This window comes from Misgurnus anguillicaudatus, chromosome 1, assembly GCF_027580225.2.
Source record: "Misgurnus anguillicaudatus chromosome 1, ASM2758022v2, whole genome shotgun sequence".
Taxonomy (NCBI): Eukaryota; Metazoa; Chordata; class Actinopteri; order Cypriniformes; family Cobitidae; genus Misgurnus; species Misgurnus anguillicaudatus.
The window spans coordinates 10,760,190-10,785,933 of record NC_073337.2 but is presented as its reverse complement, the minus strand read 5'-3'; the positions used below and the strand labels follow the sequence as shown (position 1 = coordinate 10,785,933).

Sequence of the window (25,744 nt, the reverse complement as noted above, 5' to 3'; positions counted from 1 at the left end):
TTGAAAGGAGAGAAAGCACACGTGTACATAGCAATATGGTGGTTTTCTCACACATTACCTGAGGCCCGCGGGCGCTCATGTGATTGATTGAACTTTAAGTTCCCACATTCAGGAGACAGAAAGAGCGTTTCACAGGATGTGCAGTTAAAAAACCTCCCAGTGCGCTTGTGTGCTTCAACAGTTGATCCAAGCAAACACTTCAAGTATAATGTTATTGAGACACAGTGAGCCTGCCCTCACACACACATTTCAACAGAGAGAAAATCAGGAAAACAATTAAAGGACAAGTTCGGTATTTTAAACTTAAAGCCCTGTTTTCAGATTGTTTATGATGAAATAGAACGGCTTTGACTGAAATTTGGACATATGCGGCTGCCCCGAGAATTTTTGGGTGTTTGTTTTATCACCTCACACCTCTACAATGGCTGTATAGGTGCACTGGAACAATCCTTTTTAGAGTGCATTGAACTTTTGTTTGCGGGGACGTGAGGCTTACCGAGTGGTCAGGGGTGTTCACTGATATGCTCACACAAAAATCGCTGCAAAAGATCTCTCCAACAGGTGTTTTAGCATTCGTTGTAAACTTGTGGACCTATTTTTCAAAACGCCTCACACCCGTACATTCTTCCGCTGAGAGCTTGAATAATAGACACTCCAGCCCAGTTGGTGGCAATAATCCGCCTTTGCCAATTGCAAGAATACAAACAAAGTTCCCGGCGCAGAGTAATACCGTACCTCACAGCACATCTAATACAAGTCAATGGAGTTGGACAAAAATAAAACCTGTTGGAATGCGTATTTTGCAGCGATTTTTGTGTGAGCATATCAGTGAACACCCCTGACTACTCGGTGAGTTTCATGTCTTTGTAAACGAAAGTTTAATGCATTTTAGGAAGGATTGTTCTTGTGCACCTATACAGCCATTGTAGAGGTGGGAGGTGATACAATAAACACCAGAAAATTCTCGGGACAGCATCATATGTCCAAATTTCAGTCAAATCCGTTCTATTTTATCACAAACAATCTGAAAACAGGACTTTAAGTGTAAAATACCGAACTTGTCCTTTAATCGAGCATTTCATTCTTCAGTATTATAGATGATTTTCTTAATAACAGCAGTATGCAAATTCTGTATGCATGTGATATTCAGACCAAAATTACTGATTGTTTTTAACATTGCATTTTGGGATATTAATTCTGTGCATTTATTCCTCCAGGTACAGTAAAGGTTTGATTCTTTTATTTAATGAAGTTTCACTTGATTTCAGTGTTTGCAGGTTTATTGTTTATTTACTCATGAGCATAGTTGGCAGCGGTGAGATGTCCTGGTTTTCGCCTGCGTCCAGTTGCCATTAGAGTTTAATAAGACGAATTGTGGCACGATAGAACGAGTAAAACAACTTCAGATCGCTAACAGGGGGAACAACACCCACACACAAGGCCTCTATTCAGACTCACACACTTGTCTTGGCAGAGAGAGAAACAGAGCAACAATGAGGGAAAGTAAGAAATGACTTTGAACCTCCTGCCCGTCAGTATCTGTTTCACAGGCTTAACGTTCGGCTGTTGGCCAGAGGTTCGAGTCGTGCTGCACGGCGCCAGCGGGCTCCCAGGAAAACAGCCGCACACAGACGAACATCTCACGACAGAGGAGTCGGACGATGTTCCCACCTACGCTTGTGTACGATGTTCTCAAGTCCTCCAAATTCCCGTTTCATCCGGCTTCTGGGAGACTGCTACGAGGAAAAACCTTTCATGCCAAAATCCAATTCGCTCACTCGAATAAAGTGGCCATTATCAGAGGAGCGGAGCTCTGGGTGCTGAGCAAACCCCAAACGCACGGTTTTGTGTGTTCATTGAGTTCAAATTGACCCCTTTTCCTCTAAAGGTCCAGCAGCCTTCCACAAATGGATTTTTGATCCATTAGGAGGAAGAAAAGCAGGAGAATGAAGGCCGTTCCTTTCAGGTTGACAGCAGGGGAATTCTGAGATGTGTTGCCAGGGGCGACCACAGGATGAACTTGAGGAACGTCAGCTTCTTCCAGAACTTTGGCCGAAGTGAAGCTGAAATATATCGGGTCTTTGATTTCCAGCGACGGGAGGAAGAGAGAGCAAAACTGAAGCTTATTTTAATGTTCCAGAGGTTAAAAAGCTTTGCCAGCATTTCAGGGTTTCTATAAATAGGCTTGAATGAAAAAAACAACACAAAATAACAGGTAAGAGTATAATCTAAATATTTCTTTGGTTTCTTTGGTCAGAATAGCTGATGTTTTACAAATTAGTAACCAGATCATCAAACAAAAAATGTGAAAAGTGTTTTCTGTCTCTTAAAGTTGTGTATTTTATTTATAAATGTTTAGTATCGTTGCAATCCCATTTAAAACCAGTTTTGTCTTGAGACACACCAATATCAATAACTGTCTTGGAGTAATGTCATTTCTTGTTATTTTTAATATTTCTATTTTTAATAATTAATGTCATTTCATTGACTTCAGCATCAATTAAATTTCTTCACTGTGTTGTTATTTAAAAAAGAGGTCCCATCATAAATGTGTTTATTTTAATTCGCTGTGATAAAATGTCTACAGCCTTTTTCTCCAAAATGGTCTGCTGAAATAAATGTGTGAAAAAATGACCAGACGGTTGTTTTTCTACCTCCATTTCTTTCAGCTGCAGACGGTCTGAGCCAAACCGTGATGAAGGCCGTTCTTCTGTGGCATGGTGGGAGTTTTCAGTGGAACCTGAGAGGGTGACGGGTGGACTCACACAGGTACTGTCATCGAAGGGAACCCAGAGTTTGACAAACTGCTTCCCTGTTTTTCAGGACTAAGCCCGTTTAAGCTTTAACTCTCTGAATGGAGGCTTCTGTTTGTTTCAACACACATCTCATCTTCAGACCCTACAGCATTCTCCAACAGGTCTGAAATCAAACAGCGTAAGAGCAAACTGACACTTGGGAATGTTGATCTCAATTAACCCCGTAAATGAGAGGTGATGTGTCTATAATGTGGATAAACAGACCTTACGGTCCTTAAGCAGGTTTAAAAAAGTGAAATGAAGCCTTTCTGCACCACTAGCATCAGGTTCTACGTCTGTCAGTGTCCTGTCTTAAACAGTGTGTGTTTGTTTGTTTTGTGTGTGTGAACACAGCTTTCTGAGATGCTGAAGTAAAGTGCCTACAGTCATACACTGCTTTATTCTTAGGCTTTGGCCTCAAAACAAGGTATATATTTTGTAAAATCCATTATTATATAACCAAGTTTTAAGTTATAATACATTTTCCGTTATCTAAACAAACTGGATTAGTGTTATCGTGTTCAGTGGCGGTGGGACCGGATGCCTTGTCATGTGAGTTAAATGGAGTACTGCTCTTGTTAACTTCACTTTACTGTGATCCTGATATTCACTAGAAAATGTCTTGTTGTGCTGTTAAGTGTCAAAATAGGAATGGCAAAAAAGATGGCCTTCATTTTTATAAAATACCGTTGTGGAAGACACCATTTGAACATAAACGTAGATGTTTATGTTGGTTACAATAAGCTCTTAAACGGACAGACTGGAGTGATGAAATCATCTGGAAATCTTTTAATAATAAATAATAATAAAAATTTGTTCTAAAATAAATAATGTTAACATACTTAATAAATATATAAATATAGCACACACACATAATGTAAAGTGTTATTAATATATAAATAAACAGGCCTATGCATATTAATTTGTATTTAAACATAATAGTTTTATAATAATTTTTGAAAAAACACATAGGCTATAAATATAAGTATGAAATAATAAAAAAACAGGAAAATTAGGAAATATTTAATAAATGGTATTATATAGGGCTGAATAACGATTAGTCACAAAGAATCGTTTTGCAGAATAAAAGTTTTTGTTTACATCATATATATGTGTGTGTGTACTGTGTATAATAATTCTGTATATTTAAACACACACACATGCATATACGTTTAAGAAATATTTACATGTGTTAATACATGTTTATATTTATATATAATTTATATTTATTAATTAATACTTAATCTATAAATATATATTTTTCTTAAAATTATACATGCATGTGTGTGTATTTATTTGTACATATTTATTACACAGTACACACACATATATGATGTAAGCAAGAACTTTTATTCTGCAAACGATTAGTTGTGATTAATCGTATTGCAGCACTAGCATTATATAGAATAAATGATAGTATTGCTTTTATATGTACTTTAGCGATTCATACTGTAAAAATAATTGATTTACCAATAAAGAACAATACATACATGCACACATATCAGTAGCCAAGCTATGTAAACTTTTAATCTATCTAAAAAATAAAGGGAAACAGACTTCGACAGAACACCAAATCCATAACAATCACAGTTTAATGCTAAAACACTTCACACCACTACTGCAGACCTGTCACTTTCTGCCCCACACATCCATGTTTAAATGAAAGAAAGAAATTATTCATGCACAATTGTATAACAATTGTATAGCTCCCTGATTGCATTAGCAGCACAAAAGGTCATAGGTTCAAACCCAGAGAACACATAGGGCCCTATTTTAACGATCTAAGCGCATTGTCTGAAGCGCTCAGCGCAACGTCTAAATGGGCGTGTCTGAATCCACTTTTGCTAATTTAACGACGGGAAAAATAGTTTGTGCGCCGAGCGCATGGTTGAAAAGGGTTGGTCCTATTTTTTTAATGAGTAATGGGAATATTTTGGCCGTAACGTGCAATAAACCAATGAGAGTCTCAGCTCTCATCCCCTTTAAAAGCCAGTTGCACTGGCGCTATGTCTAATCCATATTTAGATGACGGACTTTGTAAACTGAAAAACTAAGCGGAGGAAGAAGATCCTCAGTTTAAGATTAATGTTAAATAATTGTGTGGTTTTTCACTGGTATTGAAATTGTTATTTTTTATTAAAACCTTTAAAACCCATTTTCTTTTAGTCATGGAAGTAAAAAAGCAGGCTTTTAATTGCTTTAAATGTATGGCTATCCAATATCATGAAAAAATAATTTTACAAGTATGTAAGAAAAGGTTTGTACTCTAAAAAATACTTTGTTATAACAAACAGGAGATAAAGAATTTACAAACTTTTACATTCAATCCTTTAATCTTTTATATTTGTTTTTATGCTGCTGCGCATTCATGTATGTGATAAGCAAACACGGGTTGTCGTCCCGTTTATAGGCGCATATTACTAATGCGCTCTTTAAATAACAAAAAACATATTGCGCCATTGACTTTAGACTTTAGACCAGGTTTTTGTTGGTCAATTGTGTAGTCTATTGTAGTTGCCTCAAAATAGCAACGCGCCAACAATGGGCCTGAACACACCCATGGGCGCAAAGGGGGGCGCAAATGCATTTGCTATTTAAACAACGCGGCGCTAAACGTGAAAATTATAATTGCGCAGGGTGGAAACTAGCAAAAGACACTTGCGTCGCGCATTGCGCCGGGTGTACGATAGAGCCCCTATACTGTAAAGATGTATACCTGAGGCACAAATGTTAATTTGCAAAATGTGTAAATCAAAGTGTGTATGTTGGGTTTTTTACATAACATTTTTTAACATCACATGTTCATTTAAACAGTCCTGCGCTGTGTCTAATGAGTTTTTAAATACACAGTAGTCACATGAACTTTCTCAATTAATATGAGCTCATTAAAACATCATGTGTAATAATGAGAAGTAGCAACGCTCGATTGCATTTCTTCACAGCAAACACTAAGCAGAATTCATCCTGCCTAAAGAAATATGACACGAGTTTAAAATCACATCAGTTTAACAGCGCCGCTGCAGCGCGTCGACCGAACCGAAGATCCAGATCACATCCAGAACGACTCGCTGTTTACAGTCAACTTTTCACAGATTTATTTCTACTTTACACTCATAACACATAAACCCATGCATGAGTGAGAAAGTATTTCACATGGAAAGTGTTGCTCTCAATGTATACAGTGTTCCAGCGCTGTTATGGAAAAGTAATTGCTGTAATTTTCTGGGGAATGACATGCTTCATGAGGTCAGGGGCTTTTCCCCTTCAAAACGCCAATGGAAACACTTTGGAACACAAACTCATCTGATACAGACGCTCAGCACAGCTTCTTTTAACAAAACCAATACACAGATTTCAACACACGATTTAACAATCTAAAGGTTGTTTTAGAAGTAAACATGTAAAGCTGATGCTTGTAGTGAACACGTCACCCTTTTACAGATATTTTCTCTTCTTTTCTTCTGCAGAACATAGCAGATGAAATGAAAACAACAAACACGAGTGAGTAACTTTTCCTTTATGTTGTGTTGCTTGTTTAAATACTCCACTGTAACATCTCATGTGTATCCACATCAACACTGAGTTTTGAGTAGTAATAAGAGTTTACTGTGATGAATGAGGGGTGAATGAGTTAGTACCAGAGTGACCACTGACCTGTACAAAATACAGCTGGAAAATGAAACAGTTTTCCGTCAAAAGATGTGAATTCAGGCTATTCTTAAATTCCAGTCCTTCCTTGACCTGAACTTGTTTAACATGTGGACCAGCTAGCCTCAATGTGTTCAGATGTGTAATGATGAGAGACTGTGCAGCAGGAATCACTCAGCATGTGCAGAGGAAAAGCCTTACACTGAGCTCATAGCCGACTAAAAATAACCCAACCTTTGATTAATGAGCTTCAAATGGGTATTTCCCCCATGAACATGAAGCGAGGGTCCGCGCAAACACATACCGAGGGCCAGTAGATCCATAACACCATCTTTAGCTGCTAGACGTCAAACCCATTTGTTTAAATGCTAAAGAAACATAAAGAACAAATAACCCCATGTGTCCTTCAGCAGTCCATCATATGACCATACACATGAGAGAGAGAGAGGTTTGTGTTTTCTTGCAGCTGGTGTATCACAGGTGCTTAGAAGAATGTTTTGCTGTTGATCATGAGTCTCTCCTGTCTGGGGCAGATGGCAAAAATCTGTGCGTATCAGTTTCATTTTGTGTGTTTCAGTGGATGTTTCAGGGTGTGTGTGTGTGAGAAACCCACTAGATGGGCTGAATGTAAATATACTGAGCTATTGCTTCAGCCAAAGAAAGAAAGAAAGAAACAGATGGACATACAGAGAGAGAAGAGAGAGAGGAAGAGAGAGAGACTATGAGTAATAATAGTGTTGTGTCAGGGGGTGAGGGGTCAGACAGCAGTTTTATGGACCATGCTTGACGCTTCACCAGACCAAACTATCCCAAACCGGTTTGAGAAGACTATCTGGCAGATGCCAGGAATCTTCCACAGATGGAGATCAGACCGAGCGCTGCGGTTTAGTCCAGAAGTGTCAGACTCATCTGAAGTCAAGGGCTGGATTTGAGTGTTATGGCAGCCTGGTTTTATTTGTTACCCTGAACACACACACACACACACACACACACACACACACACACACACACACATCAAATTCAGCTTTAATAACAAATATCAGGCTGAAACAAAAGGAACCACATGGTGGCTCTCCAACTATTTAGTTTATTTCATTACAATTTAGACTCCATGTCTCTGCACATATGGATCGGATTGGATGAAACAATGTAACACAAAGTTCATCCTAAACAAGGACATTATAGGACAGTTTTTCATTTAAAGGGGACATATAATGAAAATGTAATTTTTTTCCATAATTGGGTCTCGGCACTTCTATCACCCTATACGTTAAAAGGACAATACAGTAACTTAGTTTTCTCTGCAAGGATGTAAAAAATAGGTAATTGAAAATTAGCTCCCCTTGTGATGTCAGAAGGGGATCTTATTTTAATAATACTGCCCCTTAATCTGCCCTATCCAACCATGGCACTGCCATTTAGTGCAGAGAGTGAGAGAGAGAGAGAGAGAGAGAGAGAGAGAGAGAAAGAGAGAGAGAGAGAGAGAGAGAGAGAGAGAGAGAGAAGGAGAGAAATAATTGAAACATACACTGCAAAAAATGATTTTTAAGAAAAAATTATCTAAGTATTTTTGTCTTGTTTTCAGTAAAAATATCTAAAAATTCTTTTTCTTGCTGAGCAAAACGACCCAAGAAAATAAGTCTAGTTTTTAGACCAAAAACATCAAATTTAAGTGATTTTGTGCACAAAACAAGCAAAAAAATCCGCCAATGGGGCAGGCAAATTTTTCTTAAATTTTTCTTGAATTTAGTGTTTAAGAAAAATGTTCAAGACTTTTTCGCTTGCCCCATTTCCAGATTTTTTTTGCTTGTTTTATGCACAAAACACTTAAATTTAATATTTTTGGTCTAAAAACTAGACTTTTTTTCTTGGGTCGTTTTGCTCATCAAGAAAAAGCATCTTGATTTAAGAATTGCTAGATATTTTTACTGAAAACAAGACAAAAAATACTAAGAATCAACATTGGGATTTGAAAATAAGGGAAATTCCCCAAACCCTAACAAAAAATATCAAATTTAAGTGAATTTGTGCTTTAAACTGGCAAAAAAAATCTGCTAATGGGGTAAGAAAAACATCTTATAATAAGTGTACTTTTTTCTTAAAGGTGCAGTGTGTAAATTGTAGTGGCATCTAGTGGTGAGGTTGCGAACTGCAACCAACAGCTAAGTCCACTGCTCATCTATCGCTTTTGAAACATATAGTAAAGCTACGGTAGCCGCCACCGGACAAACATGTCATCTTTGGAGACAACTTAGTAAAAAAAGTTTGTCAATTAAGGGCTCCTGTATGAACATTGGTGCACAAAATGGCGGCTTCCATGTAAGGGGACCCCCGTGTATGTAGATAAAACGTCTCATTCTAAGGTAATAAACACATAACTGTTCATTATGAAAGGTCTTTATACACCACTGATAATATAGTTTTATATATTTTATTTTGCATTTCTGTCAAGAGATCCTTCTAAAAATTACACAATGCACCTTTAAACACTTAATTCAAGAAAAAAAATTATTACGGCATTGGCAGATTTTTTTCTCTTGAAAGACAAATTCACTTAAATTGTATATTTTTTGTCTAAAAACTAGACTTATTTTCTTAGGTCATTTTGCTCATCAAGAAAATGCATCTCGATTTAAACATTTTTAGATATTTATACCGAAATCAAGGCAAAAATACTAACTAAGAAAGTAATTTTTTGCAGTGTACACCTTGTATCTTTGTTTGTATGGTTCTCTTGCATCTGCAAGTGCCTTGTTATACACATAGATCGCAGATGTTGCATTCCTTAACACCTTCTGAGTTAAGTAGTAAAGCACAAACAGCAATGTTTCCCTACACGCAAAGTTATACAAATAATGCACACCCCGCCACAAGCATCAGCCCGCACATCCAAATGTGCAAATTGTGTATGCAGGTGGACGTGCGCGCTAATGCGTGTGCTGGCTGTAGCTTTACACGCAGCTCGTTGTCATCCTCCACCCCTCTTCGGGAAGCTTTTCTGTCATGTCGTTTGAGTGATATGTTACATATATACTGCAGCCTGCTTTACTGGAGGTTAATGTAGCAAACATCAAATACGGCCAGTGGGATTTTTTTATAGAAAGACTAAAAATACGGGAAAAAGAGTTTCAATTTCAACAAACCACCATTATGGCAATCAGTATTACATTAGCTATTTGCATTTAAAGGCACACCATGGAACTTTTTGGCCACTAGGGGGTGCTGGACTAACACGGTCTCACACCCATGGCGTCGGTGTTTGACGGCACTTGGCCGTGCGTCGGTGTGTTGGCGCGGGGGGTGTGCCTTTCGCGTCATTTTTTGACGAGCTGGGGACTTCAATACTATTAGGTACGCGAAATTAAACAGTTGTCGCCTGGCATTGGGGTTAGGGAAAGGTTTGGGTAGGGATGTCATTATGTAAATCTAACCCTAAACCGACGCGAAAATGGTAGAAAATGGTAAGAAAATAGGAAAGAGAATGCAACGGACTTAATAGTATTGAAGTCCCCAGTTCGTCAAAAAATGACGCGAAAGGTACACCCTCCGCGCCAACACACCGACGCATGGTCAAGTGCCGTCAAACATTGACGCCATGGGGTGAGACCGGGTTGGCTGGACATGTATTTTTCACGCCGCTTTGTAATACGTCACGCGAGTGACAGTGGAACGCAGCAAATGAGGAAGAGAGAAGAGAGAAACGCTCGGATCTGATTGGTGAATGAATAGGGTTTGGTTTTACACTGTGTGATTTTGAGCAAGTTTGACTGCTATAGCATCCTGGATTGTAATGTAAATTCCATAGACACAGTAAAAGAAAGGTAAATACGTGAACACAGCATCTGAAGAACTATATGCAAGATAATCGCCGTCATTTATAAAGAAGATCGCATTTATGTATGAATCAAGATTGTGAGTTTATATAAAAAAATTGCCTTAAAGGGGAATCGAACCCGGGTCGCCCATGTCATAGGTCCTTGACTCTAACACGGTGCCACAGAGTCACATAATAGAAGTTGCTCTCTACACTCATTAAGTAGCCTCCAGCAAAATTCACGTTAAAAACAAATTGTGTGGAGGAAGTGACGTATGCCGTAAAGCAGTCGAATTTTGTAGTTTTTTTGTGCTCTGGTTACTACCAGAAACCCTAAGTTTTAAAATACGAGTAAAAGTGATACAGACCCCGTCAGGCTATGGTAGACATGTCATTCAACCTATTTAAAGTCGATGTACTATCACAAGGGTCTTGAAAATGCATTATGAAGGTTGAAAAATTACATGGTGTCCCTTTAAAGGGGACATATCATGAAAATCTGACTTTTTTAATGTTTAAGTGCTGTAATTGGGTTTTGTAATAGTAAACCATTTGGCTCCCCTTGTGATGTCAGAAAGAGATATACTGCCCCTTAATCTGCACTATACACCCACAGCACTGCCATTTAGTGCAGATATCGCTAATTTGCATTTTAAAGGACACACCCAAAAATGGCACATTTTTGCTCACACTCCCAAAGTGCTGATTTTAACATCCTATAATGTAAATTATGTGTTGGGTATTTTGAGATAAAACTTCACATACGGGTGATTCTCACGAAATTAGACTTATGAGGTGTCATGAAACATTTTGATAAAAAAAGTAAATGCAAAGAGAGTATCAAAATAAGAAGCATACAGTTAAACATCTCTTGATGTACTATTTTGCACATGATTTCAAATGGCATCATACAAACCAATTTTGTTGTGTTTTCCACATTTAAGGGGAAAATTCATTACCGGAATGTGTCCATGACTGGATTTTGGTTCTTTGACATAGAAATATTTATAATTAAAAAATCTAAAAAATAAAAAGCTTGTAATACTATAAACATTTACAGTAAAGAAACATGTGGTATTTGGTGATCATTGGTAAATGTAGAGACAATAATAAGGAATATAAATGTGTCCAAGACCAATTTTCTCATCCTCCGCAACAATTTTCAATCATTGTTTAAGCCCTCAATGAACTAACATTTTCAAAAAAAAAAATTGTTGGAAGTGACAAAATTGACTGTGACACTCAAGATGGCTACCAGGTAAACAGTTCTTTTTTTTCTCTTCAGATAAAAGTTGAAATTTTGTTTGTTATAGTACTTGCACAACTTTTTTAGTTCTCATTACCGAAACATGAGCTTGTAAATGCATATATTTAATGTAATATCATGTTGCGGTAATGATAATTTTTAATAATGATAATCTAAATATTTTTTAAATCCTCTAAAAATAGTGGTTATAGTAAGTTCAGACCTTAATCTTACATGTGCCCCCCCAAAAAATTGTTTGCAATTGCTTTTTAAAAAATCTGGACACCTTCTAAGTCTGGATTTCGTTAAAATCACCCATACGTACTCTGCGAACACCAAAGATTTATTTTACATCTTCAAAAGTCTTGTGAAATGTCCCCTTTAACTCAAGCAATGTTAAATATTGAGCATTTATGTGTATGTAATAATGAATGAGTGAAGACATAAAGATCTTCATCAGGCCTTTGTGTGTCTGTAAATGTCTTCAGTAACTTTGTCATGTTGTGACCTCAGGATCAGGTGACGGGTGAATGCAGTAACAGAGCTGAAGATCATAGGTCTGTAAAAGCTCATAATGTACTGAATCAGTGACAGTGATGTGACTCGGGCCAGTGCACGTCTCTCTCTCTCTCTCTCTCTCTCTCTCTCTCTCTCTCTCTCTCTCTCTCTCTCTCTCTCATAATGAGTTTTCCAGCTCAGTCTTTGATGCTGGTCATTTCAGCATGTCACTGTTTCTCTCCTCACACTTTCTCTCAGTTGGTGTTTAGATACGTTTGGTTCTCAGGGGTACTAGGTTACTCATGACTGATGGTATAAGTGTTATAAACCTTCACATATAGCTTTTTAAATATTTTTATTCAGTGCTGTCTGTCTGTCAGAATGAGTACAGTCTGAAATCTCCATTGGTTCAGTCAAAAGTGACTTGTATTACATTTGATCAAATAACTCTACATGCATGTAGATGGTCTACGTGGTGAAAGCTGTTGGAAAAGACGCATGTCAAAAAAAGTATTTTCCTTTACACTTCTTGCCTGTGTAACCACAATAGGAAAAAAGTGATTTTTCACCCAGGAGCATTTTTCAACATCACACTAAAAACTCCTTGGCTTTTCTAACTGGCTCTCCATTCAGCAGCAGTGTTATTATTTAATGTCAATCATCTGACCTGGGTCAGTTTGCCCCGCCTCTCAAACCCCGAACTGCCCAAATAAACACATCCGTTAGAAATGAAGCGTGCAGAAGACTGATCCTGATGCGCTGTAACTCAATAACAGAAGAAAATCTACAATATGTCACAATTCACTTTTAGCAGCTGTTAGTTTTAAAGTAGGTCAGTTTGTGCATTTGTCAACTTGCCATCATTTCATAACATCCAGAATGATGACATTTACATTAAAAGTCTCAGAGGTGCAGGAAGAAAAGCAGACATACTTTGTAAATGGCAAAAAAGACAATAAAAAGAGAGTAGATCTTTTTATTGTAGAATTTGATGCCATACTGTCAACTAAAAGAAGCAAGAATACATCTATAAGCATCTATTGCATTATCTGTTTAGTCAAAGGGTCATATGTACTTTTACAAATTTTTGTTTTTCATGCTTGTGTGTTAATTTTTTCATTTTTCACATATTTTACATTATTGCAGCAGCTTTCTTCCTACACTGCAAAATTGACTTTCTTACTTAGTATTTAGCGCTTGGTTTCAGTACAACAAAAAATCTTAAATCAAGACGTATTTTCTTGAGGAGCAAGAAAATAAGTCTAGTTTTTAGACAAAAATATTAATTTAAATGAATTTGTGCTTAAAACTAGCAAAAATATCTGCCAGTGGGGAAAGAAAATTTTTCTTGAATTAAGTGTTTAAGGAAAAAAGTTATCCTATTTCAAGAATGATTTACCCCATTGGCAGATTTATTTGCTTGTTTTAAGAACAAATTTACTTAGATTTCATATTTTTTGTCTAAAATGTTTTTTTCTCATCAAGAAAATGCATTTTAATTCAGCCCCTTAAGCGTCACTCCACCCTATTGAGTTAAATCTACACTCTTGGAGCTTTCAAATGATATACAGTGGCCGTTTCCCAATGTCAAGTATACTTCCTTGGCAGGACTAGTCCTTACAAGTCACTTCCTTCAGTGGCTAGGCGAGGCTCCTCTTAAGCATTCGGAGAACACGTGAATGGAACAGGCTAGCAAGTGCAAGTCATTGCGTCAATGAAAGGTATGCTGCGCTTCATAACGTTCCCATGGCAACAGAGGACACGGCTTCGCTTGTGTGAAGTACATGCAACATTTTTCAACTTTCTGCTAATATATATGTGACTTTTTGCTACGAAAATGCGGGGATTATAAAATCATGCAAGCCCCACATATTTTGTGCGCGGAAATCTGTATTTAATGCGGCGAAAGTGCGTCGTATTTGGAAAAAATGCGGCCCCGCATAAATATGCGGACTTTGGCTGATTATGCAATAAATCATGCTATCGCACAATCACGTTTTTCTGGAGGGACTGGACGTAGCATCCTCGAAAATCTGGCTTCTGAGGATCCTTCCTTGACATTGAGAAACGGACAGTTTCTCATGATTAGATAAGAATTTATATGCAAAACCTTGAAGTAAACGTAGGCGTTGCTGTAATTATGCAGCTGGTTGCCAGTAACATACTGTAGAAGATAAAGACTGAAAATGTTTCATGTTCTTTTAACTTTGAATAAAATGTTGCCAGTAAATAACATAAATGTAAAATCTACAGTAAATAACTGGCAGCTAGCTGCCAGTAATGCTATAATTTCTACAGAATTTTTTTACAGTGTATGAGGATGCTTGCAAAGACAGAAATTTTGACGCATATGTGTATTTAAGGCAAGTAAAGCGGGAAAATGCTCACGAGCTTAATGAGCAGCGGTCACGCGACTTGCGCTTTCCTCACAGACAGAAAGAGCAGCGGTTGCGCGACTTGTCCGCTCCTGACACACAGAAAGAACGCACACATACAGATCTGTTGTCTGTGTTTCAATGGCTTAAAATAAATAGTTTTAAAACTGCAGTGCTTAAATACGTGTACAAACGTAACCTTGATAGAAACGATAGTCCAAAATCTCTACCGGTTGACAAATTTCTACCGGTTAATTATGTCTACCGGTTTATCGCCCACCCCTAATTGGGAATTATTTAAATGAGAAACTGTGATGTCACAATATATAGAAGCTTGTTGTAGTCCCAATGAGCTGTTAGTTGTAGTTCTTAAAAAGTGAGAATATCTCTGTTTAAAGTGATTTAGATTTTTCATGTTTTTGGTCAAACAACAACATTACGAACCAAAGACAAACATGTAAAAAGGCATACAAATATTTTTTTGTTTTAGGCCTGAATATTTATTATGGGTGGGAGAACATCTAATCGATTCTCAAAAATTCAGAATTGCTTCTGAATCGTGCAGGCGCGGGACAAACAGAAATATCCATTGACAGATAAACGTACGTATGCTGGGGAATTTGCTTGGTTTGGACCAGGGGTCTCCAACCCTTTTGTAAGCAAGGGCTACCGCTATGGATAAAACAATCTGGAGGGCTACATTTTTAATATAGTTTACTCAAAACTTTTTGGTTTTACTTGTTGATTTTATTTTATTTTACTTGTTAATATGCTTTATCATTGTTTAAAATGTTAATATACATAAAAGAAGCCAAGCTAATATAAAAATATGTAATAAATAAATATTAAAATTGAGGCTATTTATAGAATGTGCTTTGGCGGACAACTCACAGACTCTGTGCACCATGTTGGAGACCACTGGTTTAGACAAAGATGTACAAACTACGACATGCTGCATCACATTTAAAATCATATTTGTGGCAGCATATTTGAGTTTTTACATAACTTGTGGCCTAACATTATTTTGCATTGTTTTAAAGATTTTTTTAGGATCTAAACAAAATTAAAAAAAATTATTTCTTAAAAGATTTTAATCAAACTGAAAAAAATAATATAGCCTACTCTGTTGTGGATTATATGGCTTTTCATGTTTCATTCAGAGCTTGTTTATCTTAAATGTTGAATGTAATTAACTAAATGTAATTAAAGATTCCCACCCATTTATTAATAGTAAGATGTAATCTTGCAGATGCTCACACACCTTAAACACACCAAGATCTGATGCCTGTTTTGCATTGTTGTTCAAATGAAAATACAGAATATCAGTGTAAAACTACTGTAAAACTTTACTTTGATTTACATCTCACAGCTACTCAAAGCAAGTTTCACAAAATACAGTACAATACAGCAATATGTCAAATACATGGTTGACTCGCATCAGTGTTGGTACTGTTCTTGAACCCTGAAATATTTCTGTTTAACATTAACATGGAACACAATCTGCTTTTGCAGTTAACAAACACTGTGTAAGAGGACTTACAAGCTACAAGACCCGCAAGCAAACCTCGGCGTTCCTGCAGGTCAAGAGGAAAGAAAACACAGCGATAAGTTTAATCTGTGGCTGCTGCTGGTTAATTTGAAACATACCTCTGTCATAACAGAGCACTGTGAGCGACTCTTTCTGAGACCATTACAGAATTATTTGGGTTCTAGCGTTGGATGACATGGCCAGTGAGTCTGACAGGACTCGGGGTCCACATTAGGGCCGAGATGGGAAATACTGTAACCCCCCGTCAGAATAAACTCAGTAGTGTCTTTGTTTCAGCTCCACGTCTGGCGTGCATTTGATTGTTCCTGTCTGCGTCATTTTAAAACTCAATTACACGTGAATGAAAGTTAACTTGACGACTTCTGTTTTTAATGGAAGGGGTCAAGCTAGCTTTTACTAACTGCTCTCAAAATCTCTGCATGTCTCAATGCTTCACGTGCCGATAACAAGAAATTTCATGCAAAAACAGTTCAACTAGGACCCCACGGATGGTTTCAGTAAAATCACATTAGCGGTGTGAATCTGTTAGGTAAAATGTTTGGTATCCATTATAGACAAATGAAGCATGTGTGGTGCTATTTACTGTTTGAATTTAATTCAATAACCATATTTAAATGTTTATAGACAAAATGACTATATGATATTATCACACACTCCATGTCTAAATTTCCTTTAAGAGAGAGAGATAGAGAGAGCATGTGAACTTTTGCTGTTTATTTCTAAATAAAGTGAGTAGCTTTGATGACTTTATTAAATAAGAGACGCTGAAAGGTCACACACAGCTTGTGTGCTAATGAAACATTGAGAAACAAAGTGTTTATGAACCTGATCTGACAACAGCGCCACAGAAATCTGCTCAACGAGTATCATGGTTGTTGATTTAACCCTTATGTGTTGTTGGGGCCTTTTGTTTTTTTGGTCTTAATTTGGCTACAACTTTTTCTGTGTTTCAGCAAATGGAATAATTTTTGGTGACTTATCTTATATTTACACATATTTTAAGAAAATGCTTTGAAATTTTTTAAAACCTCAACAATATACCATGGGCAAATTTACTATCCTTTCGTGTTGTTTATTAAACTGCTGTAAAAATGTATCCACATTTTTTTTGCATAAAACCAACCTCGGTGCTGATCAAAACTACCAAATGTTTACAAAAATGTTTGCAAAAATTTCATGATTTGAACTCTTCGATGTACAAACCAGAAATTAAGCTCTGTTTTTTGCACAGGCCTACTAAAGGGTTAATGGTGCCACATGGTGATCAACAGTTAAAATGACAAATTTTACATCTTTGCAAAAAACAAACACCAACAATCAAGAATGCATGATGTTATGGTGTCATGGCTTTGCAATCAAAAAATGTTGTTATAATGGAAGTCAATGGGGCAAAAATGTGACCCGTCATGGAAACCAGTGACACAAGTCGGCAGCACAACTTTCGAGATATGAGAATTTTTTTTTTTCGAAATTTGTGATTTTCGTTTTTTTCTGAATCTGTTAGTTAAGATCACGAAGAAGCACATTTTGCGGTTGAAATCGGCTTGTTTTTCTGGAGATTCTAGCGTGCAGCAGGGGGCGTCATTGTCTGTGTGTATTTAAATACTGGATAACCGGCTTTTGTTTTTGCCCCCGCCCCCAAAGGGAACAGCGTGACTACTAAATAAGGATAGTTCACCCAAAAATGAAAATAATGTCATTAATGACTTACCTTTTTGTGGTTCTAAACTCGGAAGACCTCCGTTCATCTTCGGAACACAGTTTAAGATGTTTTAACATTAGATTTAGTCTGAGAGCTTTCTGTCCATCCATTGAAAATCTATGTACGGTTTCCATGTCCAGAAAGGTAATAAAAACATCATCAAAGTAGTCCATGTGACATCAGTGAATGTGTTGAAGCATCACAAATACATTTCGGTCCAAAAATAGCAAGAATTACGACTTTATTTAGCATTGTTTTCTCTTTCGGTTCTGTTGTGAACCGCGTAAAGTCACGTGACTGTAGTGACGCGGCTGACCTGTCCCTCAGATATGTTTGCGAGTTTTTTTTTTCAAACTTACAGCGTGCGTCTCCCCAGACAGTAAACGAAGCTCGGGCGCACAAAAAAAAAAGCTGGGGCGCAATAGATAACAGTTAGCCGCGTCGTATGTCAGCCTTGCTCGTCTTTATGCGGCGCCGCAGTTGGATAACATCGAAATACAGCTCTCGCTGTACTTTGACGTCATCTTTCTCTCAGTTCTTGCAGCGCAGCATGAAGTCAAACATACTCAAAAAAGTCACACAGAGATCATTGAATTCGTTATATAAATGGCTACATGTTTTGTCTATCAATTTTTTCCATGAAGTCATTGGCTGATGGAGGAACGGGCGAGCGATTGGTTACATCCCTAAAGGACGTCACGTTTTCGATGGCGCTGTTTGGATTATCTATTATACTACCTTCCTACTTTTAAATACAAACTTTTGCCAGAGCGTATTACCTATGGAGGGATTTTCGGGTCAGATGGTAAACTAAAAGTCTAAAACTTAAAGTCTTAAACGGAAACTAAAAGTCTAAATTTTCACTTCGACTTTTAGTTTCAAATTTAGACTTTTAGTTTTCGTTTAAGACTTTTAGTTATAGACTTTTAGTTTACAATCTGACCTGAAAATCTCTCCATAATTACCAGATGTTCATGCGAAAACAATAGACTATATATCTATATTTCACGGATTGTACGCATTTGTGGACAAAAATGGTCATTGGATGATTCACACATCTGAAACAGACTGGATTCGACTTGTAATCAACACAAAGGTAAAAAGTCATGTTTATTTTTGCATGTTGTCACCCGGACTTCTGTCACAAAATACTTCATATCATGCTAGAACATCTGTATATCAAAACGGCTTTACAGGGGGTATGGCTTAGCTAAATGAGATGTAAATGAGCCCTATTGTCTCTCCCGGCAGGGAAAAGTGTTAACTTTTCTTTCTTTATTTTCTCGGCTTTCTGTTTCTTGAATGTGTTACATTCAAATGACCACAACTTCTACAAATCTTATCAGATTGCCATGTGTTACACGTCGTTGGAAAGCTTAGAAACTGCACTTTCAGTATAACGTCTGTATAAGACGTCTGTATTTTCCGTGACTGGTCACAAATGGCCACAAACCATAAATAAAATCTGATGCTGCACAAAAACAAAAAATGCATCAAAGCCAATGTTTTTACTAATCTTTGGCATGCCCAAAACTGTGAAAAAGGTGAAAAAAATCCAGTCCACAATCACTTTTTATATTGAAAATCAGTCATTTTGTGTGTTTTTTCCCCTCATATCAGTGACATCACTTATGAACTTGGCAACCAAAGAGTTAAAATCATGAAATTTTTGTAAACATTTGGTAGTTTTGATCAGTGCTGAGGATGATTAACAGATTTGTGCAAAGGAATGTGAAAAAATATATTAATCTGATGCATTTTTACAGCCGTTTAATTTAGCGGCCATACGAAAGGGTAGTGAATTGGAACAATGCACAAGGGTTAAACAAGTCCCAAACCCGAATTGTTTTGAGAAAAATAATTCAAATCATCCAGAGATGTGCTGCTGATGAAGTTCACTATAGACCCAGGACCCTATAGAGTTTTCATGACTTTGAAATGATTTAAACACACGTTGCATTTCTCGAGCCGCTCCGATGTCTTCACTTCATTAATGAGATGAATAATAAACACAGTAGGTGTGAGTCTGTTGACTGGATCTGCTCTTTTCAAACACACTGATGTGATACAAAGGAACAGCGCCCTTTACGTTGACATTTAATGCTGCTGATTATCTGCTTTATTTGAACACTCATACGGGCTGTCAGGATTCATCGAGTCATCCTTTCAAACACGCTGACCGCTAACTATGAGCTATTACAGTCAATTTAAACCTTAATAAGCAGATGAACACGTTATTGAATAAAATGCAGCCACGGCGTTTTTTTTCTGCATGTAACGCGAGGTGGAATCAAACCGTGTAGTAATTGAAAAGAGCAGCCAGATGTATGTGTGGAGCGGCTCATTCATTTCACTTGGACACTCTGTGATTTGAGAAAACAATTTGAAGTCTTTGGTTAACCACCGTAAGCACACAGTACATGTATAATTTACTTAAGGGGGAAACATGGTTTCCCTCTGAAAAATGAATTTGAGCAGAGAGGAGTGCAACAGAGCTGCGTCACAGTTCTCCTTTATGAGAAGCAAATAAATGTGTTTAGAGTTACAAATGTGTGAAAAACTTGTCTATCAAACTTTATGTCTACCAGCGTTGTGTTTTACAAAATTCAAAACTATGAACAATGTGTGAAGTTGTGACAAGGAGTTGCTTTCACAGTATAATGATGATGATGTCATGTAATGAGTTATGTTTAATTCATGTAAACCTGACCTGTCTGCTGGTGTTACCCCTCAGGTGTCTCTGTCCAGACTGAAACCTCAGACGTATAGAATGAGCGCTGGATTGTTTGTGAGGCAGCGCAGTGGAGGGTCCTTGTTTCAGAGCGGTACCGAGCCAGCGAGAGTTTCCTGTAGGCTCAGGAAGTCGGGCTCTCTGAAACGAGATGTCTGTGTGCTTTTTTGTTTCGGAGACCGCAGAGGTCCCGCTGAGACCGGTGAAGACGTAAAAGAAGAAACTTTAGGTGAGGAAGCGTTTATAAGATGACTGCGTTTCTGAGTTAAAAGCTGTTTGTTTTTAGGCCCTGAGAGCGGGCTGAGCTGTACCTGAGGGATTGGCACTTTGCTGAGAAAGGTGAAATCTAAGAGGAACCTGAAGTTGGTGCCAGATTATTAACTGTAGGTAATTGAACTACCCAAACGGCCACATCTGGGATTCATCTGAACTGATCCGAGTTTCTGGACAGATGCTTTGTTCATGTTGATCAGCTCCAAATCAATGACAGGCGGCGGCCACAGATGAACCGAACTCTCAGTGTTGAGAGGAAAATGAAAGAAGGTAACAACTCATCTGAATTCTTTTAAGGACATTTTGAGCGCAGCTGGAAAACATGATATCAATAATGAACCATTAGAAACGAAACACATATTTAAAATTCAGATGACTGATTTATGAAATCGAAATGATGTTTTAAGAATGAAGTATTTTAAGTGTTCTGTCAAATTCTGTCATTTTTTGGTTTTGGGACTTTGAGTAGTTTGAACATTTTGATCGTTTCTCAAAGGGCGAAACATCAAACTGCGAGATTCAAATGGCAAATCACTCACATGTCAGATCTGTGTGTCATGTTGCTTTGGATGTTGTGATGGACAGAACCGAACTTTGACAGAACTTTGATGACAGTGCGTCACTGCAACTGATATCTAGGGTGACCATAGGTACCATTCTTCCCGGACGCGTCCTGTCCAGGATTTTGGTGCGTTTCCCGGAAGTCGTATTTGTTTACCACATACGCCATTCAGTTAAAAACATAAGACATACAATCATAGTTTCATTCTTACCTTAATATGTAACGGTTGCTTTTCTGTAAAAATAATAATAATCCTCTATGATGTATGCGGTCGACAAATACGACTTCCGGAAGACGAACCCGAAATCCTTGCCAGGACGCGTCCGGGAATAATGGCACATATGGTCAACTTCCTGATATCTGTATTATTTCATGAAAGTTTTTCATAGGATTGGCATGTAAAAACTGTGACCAAAGGCGCAGAAAATAAGAAGAAAATAAATTGATGGGTTCTGCTAAAAATCTAAATGTTTGTGATCTTCTCTCACACTCATGTCACACTCACACTCAAGTTTTGGTATTTGCCGACCTTGTTAAACATTGGCGACCAGTGACTTCTTTTTTTAAGACCTCAAGGCAAGGCTCATCAAAACATGTATTTAGCTGGTCATGTGTGTGGTTCGTCCTGTCAAAATATGTGTTCGGCGCTTCATTTTATGTTCATCATGTGTCGTGTCAAGGTGCCTGCCTGCTGCGGATGCTTCGGGGGGGGTTATGATTAAAGAGACTCTCGCTTTTGCCAGATACTCGCTTAAAAGTTTACTCCACTTCATAAAGATAAAATCCCGATGATTTACTCACCCCCATATCATCCATATCAAGTTGTTTATGTCTTTATTTGTTTAGTGCAGAAGAAATAATGTTTTTTAAGGAAAACATTTCAGGATTTTTTTTATTTTAATAGACTTTATTGGACCCCAACAGTTCACTGTTTCAACGCAGCTTTAAAGGACTCTAAACGATCCCAAACGAGTTATACACTAGCAAAAAAAAAAAATCTGCTAATGGAGCAAGCAAAAAATCTTGAACATTTTTCTTAAACACTAAATTCAAGAAAAATTCAAGAAAAATTTGCTTACCCCATTGGCAGATTTTTTTTTCCTGTTTTATGCACAAAATCACTTAAATTTGATATTTTTGCTCTATAAACTAGACTTATTTTATTGGGTCGTTTTGCTCATCTAGAAAAAGCATCTTAATTTAAGAATTTTTAGATATTTTTACTGAAAACAAAAATACTAAGAACTTACAATTTTTTTTCCTGAAAATAATTTTTTGCAGTGTAACAGTCTTATCTAGCGAAAAGATCGTCATTTTTGACAAGAAAAATAAAAATATGCACTTTTAAACTACAACTTCTCGTCTTGCACCAGCCGTGTGATACGCCAGCGCGACTATGCGCATTTGCATAGGCACATTGAAAGGTCACGTGTCACATATGTGAAACTTTTTTAAACAATAAACTGACACAAGTATATTAATTGGTATCATTCCACATACAACAATGTCGGAACAGTCCTCTTTCTCCACACTTGTAAACACTGGGGCGGTAGTTTTGCATACGTTATGCGTGATTTTTCGACGTGTCTATGCGGTGCGTGGGGTCGCGCTGGCGTGTCACGCGGCTGGTGTAAGACAAGAAGTTGTGGTTTAAAAGTGCACATTTTTTATTTTTTTTGAAAATGACAATCGTTTTGCTAGATAAGGTCCTTATGCCTCGTTTGGGATCATTTAGAAGCTGCGTTGAAACTGCAATTTTAAACTGCATTGAACCGTGAACTGTTGAGGTCCATTATAGTCCATTAAAATAAAAAAAATCCTGGAATGTTTTCTTCAAAAAACACAATTTCTTCTCGACTGAACAAAGTAAGACATCAACATTTTGGATGACATGGGGGTGAGTAAATTATCTGGATTTCTTTATTATGTGAGATTGAGCGTCTCTTTTATCATAAAGCCTTTCAGCATGTGTGCAGCAGGCATGTATTTTGACATCATGCACATAGGTTCACATGACGCACCGGACACATATTTTGAATTCCCGCCCCTTGGAAGATAAGCCACCTGCCGCCACTTCTGCTAAATTTGAAAGTTACCAGTAATTTAAACTTTTCTACTGGCTAAAACAAAAAGTCAGAAATAAATGAGATGTATTTTACATTTGACCTGCCATCCTTGTGTTCTCTATAATGTAAACCAACCAGAAACATTTTGGCACATTTTTGTTTTCCACATATTAATTAGTTTTAATCTATCAATAATATTCCATACAGTCTTTTGTGTAAACCACATAATGGCATTTTACACAGAATGTTTATCCATAAAATGAAAGGTGATTTTTTTTTAAAGACCTGTGATTAAAGGACTTAAATACACTTTAAGATTCATAGTTACTGGGATGGGTGCGCACTCAGCACCTCCATATTCTAAAAACATGAGAGGGAGAGAGAGACTCTTTTATATACACCATTAAAGAATGGAATATAAGATACCTGGGAGCAATTTGGTGAAGGACTGGTAACCAATTAAACCAGTAATTCTGACTAATTGCCAGTCATTTGATAACCAGCAATTTAACACTCTCGCTTTAATGGGACCCTGTTGTGTTGAGGTTTCTATCAATGAGCTCATTGTTCCCCTGGGTTGCTCCTATGATATATAAGATTATAATGTTGTTCATACGGTGCAGTGTTGATGATACCACAAAGATCAGGACTTTATAAGGTGTCCTTAAACTTTATGGGGTGGTGGTTTGCATGACTGTATGTTTCTGTAGAGATCTGTAGGGTTATGATCTCCAGAAATGAAGTGTCATGCAGACTGGATGTCTCGTGTCGCTGGATGTATTAGAAGACACAAATTCAAGCCAACAGGGCGCTCGGCAGATCTTCATTCAGACATTCAGAGGTTTATTTGTTCAGTAAGCTCATCCATTAAGAATTTGCTTTTTGCAGCCCACACAAATGAGGGACTTACGAGCGTGTCAAAAGAAGGATTATTTCAACACCGTCGTTCATGACTGAAAATATCACTATAATACATATTAATAATAGATTTCATTTTGTATTTGCTTAGCGTGCATATGTGCATTTTAATGTAATAATCAGAAACTTTATCCCCCACACTTTGGTAAAATGATTGATTTATATGCTGCTTTACACATACTTTCATACTTTGTAAGATTTTGGTTTGTTTTCATACTGTCAATCATTCTCACCCAAATTTTGCCTCCTCAGAGAAGCGCACCCAGCCTGAGGCATCGGCCAGCAGCCAGTGTAGGTTCACGAACACCCACATACCACCCTTAAGCCACAATCTACTACTGTCTCATTAACCAACGGATCATTTCATAAATGAAAACATAGATTTACATATTTACTTTTTCTTAAGTTAGAAAAGGCTGACATGCTATGCTGCTATGCTGAGTGCCATTGGAAGTGGAGTCACCGTGCCAGCAATCGTATAACAGTGACATCATCATCACGTAAAAGAAACATCACTCCACCCAGCTCATACACCGTACTAATGAAGCTCATCTTCTCCTCTCCTGAATCACTGACTCCATCAAAGAGGAGAAAAAAACACAGCTCAAAGTGAGCATTCATCTCAGACTCTCCTCCGGTGCATGACGTCTTTTTTCCAAAAGTTTTCCTTTACAGTCAAGGCTACACATCATTACTGCTAGCAAGGCCTTTCTTTCTCCCCCTTTCTCTAAATTAAAAAAAAATTAAACAGAAGGAAAGGAAATGCACAGATTTGTGGAAGAATAATGAACTATGTCATCTGACCTAACAGAGAAACCTGAGAGAGAGAATTTAGAGCTGTCTGACTGGAAACTGTCATTGGTACTTTATCGATTATGTTACAGATACAATGTTTTATTTCTATGAAGGTGCTGTTTGTTTAATTTATTATAAATCCAAATTGCACATGTGAATAATTATATGTTTTGTTTATTAAACCATTGGTGTAGAACAAAATACTGTAAATAAAAACATCTGCTACACAGAACTTGCTCTTAATTAAATACAAATCTAAACATGATTTAAAATTAATTTCATTATATAATTTAATATATATTATTAAATATTATTAATATGTAATACATTCAATGTTTTTCATGTTATATTTATCAATACTTTATAGGTGCACATACGAATTTTAAAACTAAGAGGGTTTAAATATGTGCGTTTTCATTGGTGTGTCCCATATTGACACGCGAGTGAGGTACGCGCATGCGCATGTCCGGTTATCGTTTGAGGGATCAGTACCACCGTGCGGCATGATTTCTGCCTCTTACCAGTTCGCTTTTAAAAGGTATGTAATGTGGAGAACACACCACAAAATATCATCAAATTGATTCATAGGTAGTCATACCAGTAATCGATCAAATGAAACGTCAATGCATTGCTTGTTTAAGCCATTTTAGTGGAATTGTGACACGAATAAAAACCTTTGCCTAATTACCTGATATTTTTACTCCGATGTTTTGATTTAGTCAGTAATGTAACAACTTAAGAGACCAAGATAAAGTGTTCGTACAATTGTTTT

At 37.2% G+C, this 25,744-nt stretch overlaps 1 long non-coding RNA gene across 1 annotated transcript; it reads left to right on the top strand.

Moving 5' to 3' along the window:
- Window positions 1-1,052: 1,052 nt before the first annotated feature.
- On the top strand, window positions 1,053-25,159 carry LOC129431689 (uncharacterized). The gene is made up of 5 exons (XR_012368579.1): window positions 1,053-2,215; window positions 2,670-2,769; window positions 6,263-6,296; window positions 20,362-20,901; window positions 24,430-25,159. It is a non-coding gene; the product is annotated as an uncharacterized lncRNA (long non-coding RNA).
- Window positions 25,160-25,744: the final 585 nt, after the last annotated feature.